The sequence below is a fragment of the Cervus elaphus genome, chromosome 5 (genome assembly GCF_910594005.1).
Source record: "Cervus elaphus chromosome 5, mCerEla1.1, whole genome shotgun sequence".
Taxonomy (NCBI): domain Eukaryota; kingdom Metazoa; phylum Chordata; class Mammalia; order Artiodactyla; family Cervidae; genus Cervus; species Cervus elaphus.
This window is the reverse complement of record NC_057819.1, coordinates 54068616-54086888: the sequence shown is the minus strand read 5'-3', so window position 1 is coordinate 54086888 and position 18273 is coordinate 54068616. Positions and strand designations below refer to the sequence as shown.

Sequence of the window (18273 nt, the reverse complement as noted above, 5' to 3'; positions counted from 1 at the left end):
TTCTCCCCTAGATCAAAGGCAGCCCTGCTGATATCCAATTTTAGCCCATAAACCCCATTTCAATGTTCTGACCTTCAGAACTTGAAGATAATGAATTTCTATTTTGTAAGCCATTAAATTTGTGGTAATTTGTTGCAGCAACAATAGGAAATGAATACACCATCAGTCCACCACAGGTTAGCCATCTCTCTCCACTACTATTTTTAACTTATATTTTATCATCCCTGTCTGATAACTTCAATATTTGATAACCTCTGGTCCTGGTTCCAGTGACTATTACTTCTTGATAATTGGTCATTAATTCTTGCTTCTTTGCATGTCTCAATTTTTTTTTTTCTCAGTAGAATGCTGGACATTGTGAGTAAGTAAACAGTAGAGACTGAGTAAACAATATTTATTCCTGGAAAAGGGGACCTCGTCTCTTTCGGGCTGCTAAGGTGGATTTGGACTGATCCTAAGCTTTGTTGCTGTTTTCATTAGACTCTATTTGCAACAGGCTTCAAATTATTTGATACTGGATCAGAGCCCTCTTTTTAGCAGAGGTGGGGGATCTGAGCCCCGGGAAGGTTTATCTCAGTTGTCTCATGCCCACTCTCTACCTTTGAAAGCCCCATAAAACTACATCCAGAGATGGGTCTCTATCAGCTTTCCAGACCTCCTTAGAATCATAGAAGCCACTACCTTGAATTTAGCATGGGACTTCCCTGGTGTCTCAGACAGTAAAGAATCTGCATGCACTGCAAGAGACCTGGGTTTGAACTCTGGGATGGGAAGATCTTCTGGAGAAGGGAATGGCAACCTACTTCAGTATTGCCTGGAAAATTCCATGGACAGAGGAGCCTGGAAGGCTATCATCCATGGGGTTGCAAAGAGTCAGACCAGACTAAGCGATTAACACTAGTGTAACTATAGGGTTTCTTTCTGTGCCCATGTCTTGCACCTGACTTCAGCAGGCTCCACATATTTGGTCCTCAGGAAGAGGTAAGGGATTTCCCCTTGTTCTGCTGTAAGTTTATTTTTGTTTTAGGTTTAAATGATTCAACAACAAAAGAAACTGTTAGTTATACGCACTTAAACAATTTCAATTTTTATAGAATATTATTTGACAACTTCAGCATACAGTCATTAAAAGAAAAGGAATAGAAACAATAGAGTACAGTTAACAGCACATACATCACCAAATTGGACTGATCAACATCCAGACTTAAACAGCACAAGGAAGGCCCTCATTAATAGCAATCTGGAGCCCCAACTGGGATAGGGTGAGTCTACCCAATAGGTGCGACTTAAAATTGTGGTTTGGGGGCTCCTGTTTATCATCCCAGGCCACAAACTGAAATCATCCTCAATAGTTCGTATGCAAAAATGCAGCTCTGGTTTTCTTTTAACCTTTTTACAATGCTGTTTGCTTCGCCTGAGTCATAGGATTTTGTGAGACCTGGGAGCGGGGCGGGAAGGGTGGGTGGGAGGTGAGGGGCATGGGAGGGTTGGCCAGATCTCCAGGGGCTCAAAAATTCCAAGACTCACTCCCTTTTTTATCTAAAGCACCTCCTGACTTGCTGTGCTTGCTGGCAGGCATGGAATTCAGGCAGTATCCAGGCAGGTCAGAGGCCTGCTCTCCTGTTTCTGAAGTCTGAACAAGACTTCCTCTATTTTAAGTTCCCTAAACACCCTCCCAGCTCTCTGGGAAGACTTCTGTCTCCTCCTGTGTCTGATGACCAGGATACCTGTCAAGGACCTACCTCAGCCCTCTTGCTGTCTTTAATCCAGTGGTCCCCTTCTTTTTAGCACCAGGAACTGGTTTTGTGGAAGACAATTTTTCCACAGACTGGTGCAGCTGGAGGATGGTTTCAGGATGATTCAAGCATATTATATTTATTGTACACTTTATTTCTATTATTATTACATTGTGATATATAATGAAATAATTATACAACTCACCATAATGCAGAATCAGTGAGCTCCCTGAGCTTGTTTTCCTGCAACTAGATGATTACATCTGGGGGTTATGGGAAAGCAATGGACAACAGCTGTAAATATAGATGAGGCTTTGCTCATTGGCTCACCACTCACCTCCTCCTATGTGACCTGGTTGTAAACAGGCCACAAACCTGTACTGGCTCATGGCCTGGGTGTTGGGGACGTCTGCTTTAATCTTTTCACAAACATTCAGCGAAGGCCCATGGGAAAGAGCTGACAAGTGAGTACAGACTCCCTTTGTGACTGGGTTCCAGTGATTGAGATTGCCACACAGCCCACATTGAGACTTTTAAATATTCAGTGAAAGTTTCTGTTCTTACCTATGTTTATGGGCGCTCCTTCCTCCTCTCTCTCCCCTGCAAAAAGTGGAGTTAACCATTGCTGTTGCTGTTCGGTCGCCAAGTTGTGAGTTAACCATACGCCTCTTCTTTCCTAGGAGGAGGGTGGGTTTTTTCACCTCATTAGATTGCCTTGTGATCTTAGCTCTGAGATGAGCTCAAACAGCAAAGCCACGACTTTTGTTGGTTATCCAGCTTCTTCTCATCCTCATGGTGGGAATGATGGTCCCATATAGCTTTCTACATCCTATATAAAAAAGAAAAATTACACTTAAAATTTAACTCATGCATTTTAATCATCACATTTTCTATCACTCACTATCAGTGGTCCACCATAATACCCACAAGATTTTGAGAATATTGAACTTCTTCCCTCCCTCTACGTCATTGCCAAGTCCCAAGGTTTGCTGAAAAATAGAAAACTCTGTGCCTCTCCTTTGTTCTTTTGGACACCACTACTTAACAATTTTCTGAAACTTTGTAATTATGCTGTCAGCTATTATTTAGGTTTCACTATAAATTTCACTGACTTCTTTATTCTGCTTTCTTATATATTTTACTGCCCTTTGGCCTAGATCCAACTTTACTTAAGCCCTACTTTTAAAAATATTTTTTTAAGATAGTAAAATTTCCTTGTATATTCCCCCTTTTCAATATCATTTTGACTATGTAATTTAAGGTTTATAATTATTTTCCCTAGAAGATCTTAAAATAGAATTACAGACAAAAAAAGCATAAAATGTTAAATTATATTCAAAGAACGTGCTTATGCTAGAGTATGTTTCTAAGAAAGTACAAATAAATATTGAATTCTCATGCCATTTCTAACATCTCTACATCACTTAACAAAACATTTTGTCAATAAAGGTCTATTGAAATCTTTCTATATGCCAGAGATATTGCATAGTACTAGAGAGCCCAAGATGAACAGATAATTCCTGCCCTCAAATTGTTTGAAAGTAAATGAATGATTACAATATAAAGTGTTTTTGTTAGAGATAAATTCAGGATGCAGAACTTGCAAGTAGAAGCTATGGCAAAACCAAACTGGTTGAACTTTCTAGGTGGGTGGTTCCTTAGCTGAGTCTTAGTATAAATAATACTTGGTTTAGAAAAAGAAAAGATGGGGATGTGTGTCCCAAAAAAATGGGAGTTGTAAGTTCAAAGACCCAGAAGCTAAACAGAACTTAATGGGATCTAGAAACTTCAAGTACTGCATTTCATGTAGTATATGGCACATATACAATGTGTGTTATATATATATATGTGTGTGTGTGTGTTTTATATATATATATATATACACATATATATATATATAATACATATCCATATATGTTTAAAGAAGACATACCCTTGCCAAAAGTAATTCCAAGAAGTTATTTTGAAATACTTATATTGCTAAAAATAATAACATTAAGACATACTGTGAGCCAAATTTAGCAACAGGCTGTGAATCTGCAGTGGCTGGTTTTGAGGTTTAGAGAGTAAGCATGAAATGTTTGTGTCAGACTCTTGTGGCTGAGCCATGTGACCAGAGACAGAGAACTAGACTTCTTTGAGAGTTACTTCAGCTGTAAAACTCTGATAATGAAGTTATAACAATACTAAACACCTCAACCTGATTCCACTGTCATGATTTTGAGGCTAAAGGCACACCCCAAACCAGTCAACAGGAAGATCAAAACTCAAGGCACACTCCCCTCATTTTCCATAACATTTTGATGGCATTTATTTTACCAGGTATTGTATTATTTTTGTACCATAGTCTCTTACTAGAATATAAGCCTCAAGAGACCAGAAATGAATTTTTTCCATCTTAATAGATCCTATAGCATTTTATCAATGTCTCACAACAAGTAGGTAATCACAAATAAAAGGTCAAAGAAAACTTTAAAATTTAAAAGGAGAAATATTTAACTTTTGAAGACAAAATTGCATGCATTTTTAATCTTGAAAAGATGGAAAACAGAGCTTTCCTAAAGCAATCTTTCATTATCAAAACCAAACCATAACCACGAAAAGGAACAAACAAACAAGCAAGCAAGAAACAAGAAAGGCCAAAAATGGTTTGTTTTCCTCCCGTGGCCGGAAGTCAAATGTCTTGAATTGGCAAGAAATTATTTTCCTTTCTTGTAAAGCATGTTGACAGTGTCTGTCCCTCGGTTGCAATATACATGAATCACAATACTTTCTCTCAATTACATCAACTTTCACCAATGAAATAGCCCTATTTAGCAGGAGTATAACCATGTTGCCTAAGATACAACTATTCCTGAGTACTTACAGTTGAGCTCTCTTCATCATCCCATAATGCCTTGCTCATACCATTATTATAGAACTAATTATGTAAAATCCTGGTTAGGTCTTTACACAGCTCTCTCTGCCTTGAGGCTAGAAACTCCTCTAGGGCAGAAATATTATCTTATTAATCTTCATAGCTAAGATTGTAACAAGTACATGGCATATATTTCATGTAATGGTAGTGATAAAAAGTAGGTGTGAAATTTTCATATCTGGTTAAATTATAGATTGCAATGCTCTGTGGATTCCAACCCACTGAAGCAACAGTGGGCATTTTTTCTGAGGGAGAGGCAGTAGAAACTGGAACAACAAAGTCATTTCTCAACTTTGACATCAAATAGGATTTCTGAGCCCCAACCAAGACAATAGCCTTTAAAGACTGGTCAGATTGAAGAAAAAAAAAATTCAAATTCTTTTAATTCCTCATGACCAAGTTAAAGTTCCCACCTTGAACTATTAGGCAAAGGGAAAGACTGCAGTCTTAGCCAACATCAAACAGCAATCAAGGGAGGCGCTGAGCATGAGCTGCTTTTCTCAGTCCTCCCCAAATTTCTTATCCCCAAAGTCCAGAGAGAAATATAAGGTTTTGTTTTTTTTTTTTTAACTAGTTATTTTGGAGGTGATTTATTATGCCTTAAAAAATAACTGTAGTTGATCATGATTTGAAAAAAAAATATATATATATATGGGCAAGATGAACCAGCTAAGTATTTCATTTAAGAGCTTTTTAACTATGTTTGTTAGTGAAATAAAACTATACTTTTCTGTTTTAATTTGTCCTAATCTTGAAGTATTTCCTGGATTTTTCTTATTTGAAAACTCTAGTTGTTTTCAATCTAGTAATCATATGGCAAGACTCCCTTGTTAGTTTTTTTGTTTTTGTTTTTTGGCCACACCTCAGGGCATGTAGGACCTTAGTTCCCCGACCAAGGATTGAACTCATGCCCTCTGCAGTAGAAGCATGGAGTCCTAACCACTGGACAGCCAGGCAAGTCCCCTGAATTAGTTTTTATTGCTGTATAACAAGGTACTATAAACTTAAAAGCTAAAAGCAACCTCAATTCATTATCTCATAATTTCAAAGGGTTAGATATTTGCAACAGCATCTGGGTCCATCTGGCTGAAAGCAAGACGTTGGCTGGGCTGAGTTCTTGTCTGGAGTTCTCTGGGGAAAAATCCACTTCAAGTTCATTCTGGGTGTTGGCTAGTTCTAGAATCTAGAATCAAGAATCTAGTTCTTGCTGATATTGACCAAAGAACCATTCTCAGCTCCTACAGGCAGCCTCCCACTTCCTGCCATGTCATTCTCTCCCAAACTTGGCCATTACTTCTTCAAGGACAGTGGGAGAATACCTCTGCTATTTCAAATCTCTGACTCTCCTGGTCTCTGATCAGCAGTCTCTGACCACTAGATCTAGACTTAAAGTGCTCCTGTGTTTAGAAAAGGCCCACAAAGACAATTTCTTTCTCCATGTCAACTGTGTCATGTAATGTAGCTTCATCACAGGAGTAAAATTCATCATATTTATAGTCCAGGGGATTCTGTGGGTGTGTACACACAGTGCAGGGATCCTACTGGGGGGCGGGGGGGGGGGGGGGTGGAGCATGTTAAATTCTGCTTACCACAACTGCTAAGGCTAATTCATCTTTACATTTATTTGGATCTCTTCCTTTCTATTTGTATAATTTCAAAGGAAGCTAGGAAAGCAATTATCCAGAATATTCACTGTTATGTTCCAGGCTCTTCTAGCCAAGGAATTGAGGGCAGGGGAGCTGAGTGGTCTAATAGTGTTTGCTAAGCAAACTACTAGCAAGATGATACAGGCATTGAGGAATTATTATCTTCATTTTAGAAGTGGGAAACTTAGAGTTACTATGTGTTATACTGAATAGTATAACCATTAAAAAAATAAAATTTCATGCAGCCTCTGTGCAATAAATCAGTCTGGAAAGATCTCAAAAGACCCACTGGGCTTTGGTGAAACTATAGAGATTTAGAGCTCGCTGTCTCTCTCTGTGTCAGGCTCCTATGAATGGAACACTCAAGACTGACAAAGCAACAGGATAGCTACTTATTCAATTATTAAGTGAAATTTAATTTTCACATGCACTGAAACAGGTGTACTTGTAGAACCAGTGTATTCTTTTTCTAGAGGTAGTCCTAAAGTAGAAAAATAAGTCTGAATCAGAAGGTGGCTTTTTGAGTACAGAATCGAGAAAGGGGATCAACCTGCAAATCAGATGACTGGGGCTGACTTAACACTGGGGCCAAGGAACTTACAGGCTGCTCACGAAGGTTTCTTTTTGTGGACAGTGCTTCAACAGGCACTAACAATGTTCTTCCAGCCCCCATTCCCAGGCTTTCAGGCCTACAGACACCATTTTGAGGCATCTCATCAGGAAACACTCAAGTCCTCCTATCTGGAAAGTTCTGCGATTTTAGGTAATGTCCAGACCTTTGAGTTTACGCTACAGTCGAATCACCAGGAGAGGATCATGTTTCTCTATCATTTCCATGTTCTTGGAGGTGAGTTGGCCGCTCAGTGTTCTCCAAGTTCTGAAAACTGGTATAGACATTTTTTTAATCACTTGTTTTTCTTCTACTGAAATTCCTGTAAATAATACATTTTAAAATTATGCCTTTCCTCTCTAATTTTTCTTGCTCACTTCATTATGAGCACACAGTAAGCTTAGCAAAATTAAAAAAACTATTAAACCTCAATCATTTTTTTCTAGTAAAAAGAGTAAAATTAAAACTTTACAATAATACTTAATCTTTTCTAGAAGCTCCACCCATTCCAAAAAAGCCCTCTTTATTTCAAATACATTGTCTCATTTTAGAAAAAAATTACTAGATAAGAAAAGCTTATAGTGTTGTATTCATGATTACATTCAACCAGATAGCCTCAGGTGACTGAAGAATCAGGAAGATGAAAAAAGACTATTATTTGTAACATACTTTACTACTTCAATAGTACTTTATTTATTTATTTATTTATTATTAGTTGGAGGCTAATTACTTTACAATATTGTAGTGGTTTTTGCCATACATTGACATGAATCAGCCATGGATTTACATGTGTTTCCCATCCCGATCCCCCCTCCCTCCTCCCTCCCCATCAATACCACTTTAAACTTGTAACTATAATTCTTCAAAAAGATACGGTGTTATGGCAAACACACTCTCAAAGTCTTTATTTAAAGAAACTGACATTTGTATGAAACATAAACATATTCATTTTAAAAAAGAATAGTTTTGCATTTTTCCCCTTAGGAAATGTTTAAGTGATAGTTTTACATAAAAAGCAAAGATAATGTGGAGAAAATATGCTTCGGTGGTATGTTTTGTAGAAATGAACATTTTACTGGAATTATCTAAAAATTGTTTCAATGTACCATTCAACTTCACATGTGGGGCACATTCTTGCTGTTCCAAAATTTCATCAATTAATATTATCATGACAGTTTAACGAGAAAATGCTATACCCAGAATACACTGGCAACAGAAATGCAGTGATGTGTCTCCTACCTGTAGGCCTAGAATTCCTTCATTCATCAGTTTTGAAGAATATACACTACGACTTAATGGGAGGAAAAAAGAGTTAATGACATTTATAACATTGTTATATTAACACTTTCTAGCATTTGTACATGAAATGATCTTAAGAATTATTTTACTTGTCAATGAGCCTATGTAACAATGAAGAAAATATCACAGTGACTTTTATGGTAAGATTGGGATTCCTTCACATTCATATGTGAAGAGGAACTGGGATTTATTTTTCTTTCAGCTGATCTGTTGTTTTTCACTAGGCTCCATGAAAATGGGTGGAAAGTTGCTGTGTGGGTGTGGATACCAAATTCAGTGCCACCTCATAGATTTTATCCAGTGGCAACATACAAATAGTCAAGTTGAGTTACGGCTAACTTGTTATGCCACCCCCAGGCCTTTGACTGGGCTTCCCTTGTGGCTCAGCTGGTAAATAATCCGCCTGCAATGTGGGAGACCTGGGTTCGATCCCTGGGTTGGTAAGATCCCCTGGAGACGGGAAAGGCTACTCACTGCAGTATTCTGGTCTGGAGAATTCCATGGACTGTATAGTCCCTGGAGTCACAAAGAGTTGGACACGACTGAGTGACTTTCAGTCCTGTAACTGCATCCGGGAGTTGGCCGTGCCCTCATGAGCTTGTCCCCTAGAATGGACGGGGGAATGAGAATGTTTTCCTCCTTTACTCCTATCTCTTATCTTCCCATTTTCTTTGAGTACAGAGAGGTTGCTTTCTCTTTCGTTACCTCTCTATCTGCATTTTTCAAATTGCTGATCATTACCCCATACTCACCAGGACAAGACATTAATTTGATAGGTAGTTGTTATTTTTTCTAATAATGAAAAAGAATGAAAAATATAAAAATATATTGCAAAGTGGAGAGGTGCATGTATATTGTTTGGGGTACTTCGTGTGTGTGTGTGTGTGTGTGTGTGTGTGTTAGTCAGTCATTTTTCAACTTTTTCACACACTGCAACTGATACCTTTGTAAGGACAGAATATAGGGCACACCCAGATAGCACTAGTGCTCTCAGACGAGTGGCTGAAATAGCTAACTCCTTCTCAACACGGCTGGGATGTGAGAGGTTGGAGTGCTGTATACCATGTTGCTGCCCCAAACAGCCACTTGGTGCCCCACCTAGTTGTGTTGGCTATGTATAGCAGCCTGCAGGATTCATAAAACCTTCAGCTACCATGTCCCCAGTACATGTGTGCTCTTGGATAGTTTTTCATAGCTTTGGAAGCTTTTCATAGTTTTGGAAACTGGGAGAATTATCTTGCAGAGTATTTGTGAAGAAATGAAGAAATGAAGGTACAGTACTAAACCACTGAAGTACTGGGTTGGCCAAAACACTCATTTGGATTTTTCCAGAAGATGGTATGGAAAATCCAGAATTAACTTTTTTGTCAACCAAATACAATAAATGACAGCAATTATTGATAAATAAATTGTGTATTTGCTGCCTTCATTGCTATTTTATATGCTGTCAGTTGACCATCTCCTCTGCCTAATGGACTCTCAGTATTCTTTTAATCACTTGGTGTATTAGGTGCAAATAGGTTAGGTATCCTTGACTTGCTTCCTCAGAAAGTCAATATTCTTCCAGTATCTTTCTTTTTATACAGGCAATATTCTAGCCTCTAGCAGAACTGACCTTAGAAGTGGTATTACAGTCCCACTGTCTGATTTGACTGAACTAGATAGAGTTCTTTGTCTCCAAATAACTCTCTTCCCATTTGTATAATATTAAAACTAATCCACTGTTAACAATTGGAATCTTGAATTAGGTCTTAAGGGTATTTAGAATTTTAACAATAATATTGGGTTGTGCAGGCTTTCCAACAGACTATTAAACAGATGAGGAAACAAAAACCCAAAAAAGTTAGGTAAATTTCCCAAGCTTATACATTTCAATTCCTATACCATTACTTTTATAGATCAGGAAATGGAAATCGGGAGAGGTGAAATAGCTCAGGTCTTGCATCAGAATGTAAATATACGAGGAACAAACTATGAATCAAGCAATAAAATCCACAGCCTGAAGTAAAATCTGTACCTGAAGTTGGAAGTAAAATCTAATGGGAGTGTATTTTGTAAATATTAAGCTGATGCATTTTTATTTCTCCATTAAATCATGTTTACTGGCAGCCTTAAATTTCCAAAGTGAGGCTCAAAGCTTATTTCTCAAGGGAAGAAGAGCAAGGGAACAGACCAAAGCAAAGAGCCCAGTAGTCACCTTTGCGATTCAAACCTGAGTTTCTCAGTCTCTCCAGCAATACCTTAGTCATGCAAGCCAGATGTCAGAAAAGAAAAGAATTTTCTAAGTTATTTTATTTCACACTTTCATAACTAAGGAGGCTTGTTTGATGGACTTGATTATACACTACTGTGTAAGGGAGAATATATCCAGATCAAAAGAGGAAGTGGAGGAAGCCGGATCCTTAGGGTCCTGGTGAACAGTGTAAAACTGAGGCATTGGAAGCAAAGCAGGAAAGTCAAACACCAAGGCCCTGGTTTGCCCTCACTTAACTCCAAATGCAGGAGGAGAAGGGGACGACAGAGGATGAGATGGCTGGATGGCATCACCGACTCGATAGTCCTGAGTTTGAGTAAACTCCGGGAGTTGGTGATGGACAGGGAGGCCTGGCATGCTGCAATTCATGGGGTCACAAACAGTCGGACACGACTAAGCAACTGAACTGAACTGAACTCCAAATATGTCTGGTACCAAGAAGGGGGAAATTGCATCATTTGACTGCATTACCTCATCTCTTCCTGAATCTGTACCTTTTGCTGCTAACACTGCAGTGCCTGCCCCAGTGGACAGTATGCTTCTTTTTAAAAAAAATTAATTTTTATTGGAGTTTAGTTACTTTATAATGTTCTATGTTGGTTTCTACTGTACAAGAAAATGAATCAGTCATACATATAAACATAACCTCCCTCCCTCTTTTTGGATTTCCTTCCCATTCAGGTCAGTACAGTGCATTAGGCAGAGCTCCTTGTTGTTATACAATGTATTCTCATCAGTAATCTATTTTATATATTGAATCAATAGTGTATATGTGTCAATCCCAGTCCAAACTCAACCACTGACTTGCTTTGGCCAGCAGACTGAGGCAAACACAGCAGCGAGCTGGTTCAGAGCCTAAACTTTAAGGAGCCTTCCTGCCCCTGCTTATTCTCTTGTGCCTCTCTGATTGCCATGAGCACATGCTCAGGCCAGCCTACTGGAGGATGAGAAACACGTGGAACAAAGCTGAGTTGCCTTGCACCAGTCAAAACAGCTTAGAGCGGTGACCACCAGGCATCCCCCACCCAGGCAAGTGAGGTCAGCCGAGATCAGTAGAGCTGCCGAGCCAATCTCCAGCTGACTCTAGACACATGAACAGTAAATATCTAACTCATGTGCCTCTGAAAGTGAAAGTGTTAGTCTCTCAGTCATATCCACGGACTGTAGCCCACCAGGTTCCTCTGCCCACGGGATTTCCAGGCAAGAGCACTGGAATGAGTTGCCATTCCCTTCTCCAGGGCATCTTCTCAACCAGGGATCCAACCTGGGTCTCCTGCATTGCAGGCAGATTCTTTACTGTCTGAGTCATGAGGGGAGCCCATGTGCCTCTAAGCCTCTTTGATTATTTGTTACAGAGCTTTATTTTAGTAAAAGCTAACTGGTATATGGTTTTAAAACATGAAAATAGGTACAAAAGAAGTGGAATGCTTTCTTAGGAGTAATAGGGAGAGGAGGTTAACCTAGAGAAGTTACCCAACATGGTTTGGGGCAATGGGAGCAGCTGGACAAGTGATGTAGACAAGTCTGATTCAGATCTCGTGGTTCCTTATTGCTTGCATGTGACATGCAAAGGCTGGGGTGTGCCCAAATGACATGGTGGGGGGAAGCAGCAGTGACGAGAGGGCCAGTGGACCAGAGGGATCTTCAGGAGCAGCACAGGGAAACCAACATAGTGTTTAGCAAGTCAGACTCATCCAGGTGCATGTAGCATCATGGCATCAGTCTAGGGAGGACTTTGGAGATCCATGGGGAGTTTCTCAAACGAGTTTGAACTTTCCAGGATCTTTACCTCAAAGCAGCATAAAGTGATTATCAGATTGTTAATGAAAAGAGCTGTTTACCTTCTCATCTACAATTTCAGTTGGCAAAAGCAGTCTTAACCCAATATGCTGTCTGAACTTTTTGCAGGTCCCCCCACGGGATAATGATGGTACTGCTGAGGGCATCTCTACACTCCCCATCTCAATTGTCCCTCCCTTTAAGATCCATCACTAGAGAAAGACTTTCATTCTATAATTTGAAATAAGAAAACAAAAAAACTTCTGAAACAGGGGTTACACAAACGTATGATATAACATAGCCAGAAAAAGGAAATGGAGGTACAGAAAACAAACTTTTAACTTATTCACGAATTTGTCTCTCACCCTTAGATTGTGTGTGTGCTAAGGCGTTTCAGTCATGTCCAACTCTTTGCAACCCTATAGACTATAGCCCACCAGGTTCCTCTGTCCATGGGATTTTTCAGACAAGAATACTGGAGTGAGTTGCTATTTCCTTCTTCAGGGGATCTTCCTGAACCCTGGGGAAGGGATCAAACTCATGTCTCTTGGGTCTCCTGCATTGGCAAGTAGGTTCTTTACCTGCACCACCTGACCCTTAGACTATCTTTTCCTAAATTATGTTCAAGAAGGAGACTGAAAACAAGTAAACCGTAAACCAAACTCCTTACAGCCAAACAATATGGAACTCCACCATGATAAGGTGTGAAATGTATCTCTTAAAATTTACATCTTAAAGACTATCAGATGCTTTGCTATTTTTTAAAATCCATTTAATTTTAAACAAATTATTTCAACAAAGAATTAGGAAACCAGATCTGAAAGAGACACGTGCACCCCAATGTTCATCGCAGCACGGTTTATAATAGCCAGGACATGGAAGCAACCTAGATGCCCATCAGCAGACGAATGGATAAGGAAACTGTGGTACATATACACCATGGAATATTACTCAACCATTAAAAAGAATTCATTTGAATCAGTTCTAATGAGATGGATGAAACTGGAGCCCATTATACAGAGTGAAGTAAGCCAGAAAGATAAAGAACATTATAGCATACTAACGCATATATATGGAATTTAGAAAGATGGTAATGATAACCCTATATGCAAAACAGAAAAAGAGACACAGATGTACAGAACAGACTTTTGGACTCTGTGGGAGAAGGCGAGGGTGGGATCTTCTGAGAGAATAGTATTGAAACAAGTATACTATCAAGGGTGAAACAGATCACCAGCCCAGGTTGGATGCATGAGATAAGTGCTCAGGCCTGGTGCACTGGGAAGACCCGGAGTGATCTGATGGGGAGGGAGGTGGGAGGGGGGATCGGGATGGGGAACACATGTAATTCCATGGCTGATTCATGTCAATGTATGGCAAAAACCACTAAAATATTGTAAAGTAATTAGCCTCCAACTAATAAAAATAAATGGGGGGAAAAAAACACTCATTAAAAGTCCATACAGCCTGTCTTAGGAACTTTGCCTTGATGGATCTACATTGTCCTAAGAGTCTGGCCTATCTGCTATATACTTTACTAATAAATCTATACTATGTCCATCTCTCTGGAAGAAGCAGAGTTGTTTGAAATAATGGATTCTCTACCTTTCACTCAAGATCAGTAGGTCAGAGTATTAACTATAATCCTCTTTTGGTCAATGACTAGTGAAAACAGGATTATAAAAGGTGCTAAAGTTTCAGTTCAGTTCAGTCCAGTCACTCAGCCATGTCCAACTTTTTGTGACCCCACGGACTGCAGCATGCCAGGCCTCCCTTTCCATTGCCAACTCCCAGAGTTTACTCAAACTCATGTCCATTGAGTCAGTGATGCCATCCAACCATCTCATCCTCTGTCATCCCCTTCTCCTCCTGCTTTCGATCTTTCCCAGCATCAGGGTCTTTTCCAGTGAGTCAGTTCTTTGCATCAGGTGGCCAAAGTATTGGATTTTCAGCTTCAGCATCAGTCCTTCCAGTGAATATCCAGGACTGATTTCCTCTAGGATGGACTGGTTGGATCTCCTTGCATTCTAAGGAACTCTCAAGAGTCTTCTCCAACACCACAGTTCAAAAGCATCAATTCTTTGGCGCTCAGCTTTCTTCACAGTCCAACTCTCACATCCATACATGACTACTGGAAAAACCACAGCTTTGACTGGACAGACCTTTGTTGGCAAAGTAATGTCTCTGCTTTTTAATATGCTGTCTATGTTGGTCATAACTTTTCTTCCAAAGAGCAACCATCTTTTAATTTCATGGCCACAGTCACCGTCTGTGGTGATGCTGGAGCCCAAGAAAAGAAAGTCTATCACTGTTTCCACTGTTTCCCCATCTATTTGCCATGAAGTGATGGGACCAGATGCCATGCTCTCAGTTTTCTGAATGCTGTGTTTTATGTAAACTTTTTCACTTTCATCTTTCTCTTTCATCAAGAGGCTCTTTAGTTCTTCTTCACTTTCTGCCATAAGGGTGGTGTCATCTGCATATCTGAGGTTATTGATATTTCTCCTGGCAATCTTGATTCCAGCTTGTGCTTCCTCTAGCCCAGCATTTCTCATGATGTACTCTACATATAAATTAAGTAAGCAGGGTGACAACATACAGCCTTAACACACTCCTTTCCCTATTTAGAACCAGTCTGATGTTCCATGTCCTGTTCTAACTGTTGCTTCCTGACCTGCATACAGATTTCTCAAGAGGCATGTCAGGTGATCTAGTATTCCCATCTCTTTAAAAATTTTCCAGAGTTTGTTGTAGTCCACACAGTCAAAGGCTTTGGCATAGTCAATAAAGCAGAAGTAGATGTTTTTCTGGAACTCTCTTGCTTTTTCCATAATCCAATGGATGTTGGCAATTTGATCTAAATGCTAAAGTTTAAATGGTTGTTTAGAATTGTTTTTATGACACTTTTTTTTTTCTTTAAGCCTTCTTGGCATTATTTCCACCTTTTAAATTGCTTCTGACTTTTAAACGAGAAATCAAGCTAAGAAACAAAATAATTAAAGTGATACTTTAGAATTCTGATACCAGAATGGTCCTTTCTTGTACTTAATCAATGAAATCTGCAAGCTCTGCTTTCTGGAGTTGCCATATGCAAAGTTGGATGAGAAAACATTCCATAAGTGCTGTAAATCTTTTATAGTAAGGAAATGATTTTTGCGGGGGAAAAGTAGAAGGAAGAGAAGGAAGAGAAGACCCTGTATTTTTCTGGTCTGTAGTAGTATTAGTCCTCAGGTGTGTCCCAACTGTACAGACCTTATGGACTGGAGTCCGCCAGGTTGTTCCATCCATGGGATTTTCCAGGCAAGAATACTAGAGTGAGTTCCCATGCCCTCCTCCGGGATATCTTCCTGATCCAGGGATCGAACTCAGACCTCCTGCCTTGCAGGCAGGTTCTTTACCATCTTGAGCCACTAGAAAGTGAATGTGAAAGTGAAGTCATATGGAGCTCCTACAGCAAATGTGTCTAACTCCCTTCCTCAGTGATGGCCCTTTCTATGAAGGAGAGATGAGGAATAGATAGTTGTGGGAAGTTTTGATAGTAGAAGGGCTTCCCTGATAGCTCAGTTGGTAAAGAATCCGCCTGCAATGCAGGAGACCCTGGTTCAATTCCTGGTCGGGAAGATCCACTGGAGGAGGGATAGGCTACCCACTCCAGTATTCATGGGTTTCCCTGGTGGCTCAGCTGGTAAAGAATCCGCCTGCAGTGCGGGAGTTCAAGGTTTGATCTTTGGGCTGGGAAGATCCCCTGGAGAAGGGAAAGGCTACCCACTCCAGTATTCTGGCCTGGAGAATTTCATGGACTGTATAATCCATGGGGTTGCAAAGAGTTGGACACGACTGAGCAACTTTCACTTCACTTCACTTGATAGTAGAGGGTAACTACACCTTTGGGGAAAATTCTTTTCTTGGCTTTATTATGTAAACAAATCACTTACTGTGATCAAGTTTACGTTACTTTTTAATATTCTGAAATAACCACAGCTCTGACCAGCAATCATCTTAAGATGCAATCATAGTTTTATTTTTGGAATAACTTTTCTTTTTTAAAGTTTGACTTCTGTGTTCTGGTTTTTAAAATAATGTTTTTTAAAAAGTGTGCTAGAGAATTTCCCTTCTTTAATGAGGTGAACAAAACTATTTTTTTTCATTAAAAGCTTTTAATAATGATCAAATGACTAAAGGCGGTTAGCCAAGGGAAAAAAAAAAAACCAACAGTTCTGCACAGAGTAAAGAAATACTGTTCAGTCACAAATCTCTGCAACCCGCCAAAAAACTAGATCACTAAGTCAAGAAATTTTCTGATTATCTTCAGTGAGACCCTCCACATTTTGAGAAAAGCAACTGAGGAGAATCCTGGTCTTTCTATTCTACTGGTAAAAAGTTGACTAAATGGCTGCTGAGGAGGATTATTTTAAAATGTGGGTGAGTCTGCATTTAATAGGGCTGCAGAGCCCCTTCCTGAAGTGGGAGAAAATTCACAGCGTGGGGATAATCCCTATGAGAACAGAAATCACTCCATACACCATCCTCAAGTCTATGGCCTGAATCTGGATACAGGAAGTTTGAGAAGTCTCAGGCGAGCAGAGCTTGGGTGTCAAGGTATGACGTGTCCATTATCCCTTCAGCTGAGCTCTTCTCACCCTTATTCTCTCAAACTTTAGGAAAGTAGCTAGAAGATGAAATAAGTAGATTTTAAACTACAATTTGGAAGGGACCCCAAAAAGCCTGGTCTCAGTTATGGAGGGAAGAGAACCTAGCAGGACCACTCTAAAGCATACTTACATCAATTAGGTTACAGAGCTCCCATGAAGAGATGCAGCACCATGAATTGTGGTGATCCAATCATAAGCCTTACCCCAACCAATCATGAACAAATAACATTAATAATAATTAATAATAATAATCAACCTCAGTTGCCTCTTGGACCAGATGCCCTGTGCAATAACCAAGCTGTACGAAGGTATCTGGTAGCTCTGGAGTCAAAAGGGCAGCTACATTATATCAGAGCTAATATGATGACTTTGTGCAGAAAAGCCACCTAACTATGAGCCGGATAAATAGAAAATGTGTGACACCAATGTATGCATAATGTGACAAAGATGAAAGACAAGAACAGTTTGCAAGATTCAGACTGATAATTCAACCTAGAAGAAAACCACAAGTAGAAGAACATTTCACAAAATTGCTTTACATTACGGGGCTTCCCCGGTGGCTCAGATGGTAAAGAATCTGCCTGCAATGCAGAAGACCCAGGTTCAATCCCTGGGTTGAGAAGAAAACCAAAAACAGAAGAAAATTTCACAAAGTTGCTTTACACTATAGAAATATGTAACAAAACCATGAACTCAATAAAATAAGAATTCAAGCACAAGATTAGAATATAACAGAATAAAATGATAAGAGAAATTGCATACTGAAGGAAACGAATTGAGGACGAAAATGACATCATTATGGAAGAAGTGAAGTTGCTCAGTCGTGTCCGACTCTTTGCAACCCCATGGACTGTAGCCTACCAGGTTCCCCATCCATGAGATTTTCCAGGCAAGAGTACTGGAGTGGGTTGCCATTTCCTTCTCCAGAGGATCTTCCCAACCCAGGGATCGAACCCGGGTCTCCCACACTATAGGCAGATGCTTTACCATCTAAGCTACCAGGGAAGTATATCATTATGGAACTAATACATAAATTAGAATCAGAAAGGGGATGGAGTAGACTGACAAGAATCATAGAGATGGTCTATAAAACCTGGAGAATCACTGACAGAGGAAAGAACAGGACCAAGGACTGCTTACCTGTAGCACTCCAAACACAGAAGTGAGAAAGAGACAAAACTAAGAAAAGAGGCTGAGAAGAAGGCTGAGAAGATGTGTGATTTAGCAGAAAAATCTAAAGGTGTGTTGAGCTAGTGAGCAGCAGGGAGGGAACAACTGTGTTAGTTCCTACTGAAAGGCCCCCAAAGAAGAAACCTGAGAACTGATCATTCAGTTCAGTGATGTGGAGGTCACAGGTGGTGGCGTTAGTTTTGGTTTCCT

The 18273-nt window shown here is 39.7% G+C and overlaps 1 long non-coding RNA gene across 1 annotated transcript; it reads right to left on the bottom strand.

Moving 5' to 3' along the window:
• Positions 1-2306: 2306 nt before the first annotated feature.
• Positions 2307-8200, bottom strand: LOC122694154. Its single transcript, XR_006341124.1, has 3 exons — positions 8149-8200; positions 7076-7183; positions 2307-2565 (listed from the first exon to the last, which is right to left on the bottom strand). It is a non-coding gene; the product is annotated as an uncharacterized LOC122694154 (long non-coding RNA).
• Positions 8201-18273: the final 10073 nt, after the last annotated feature.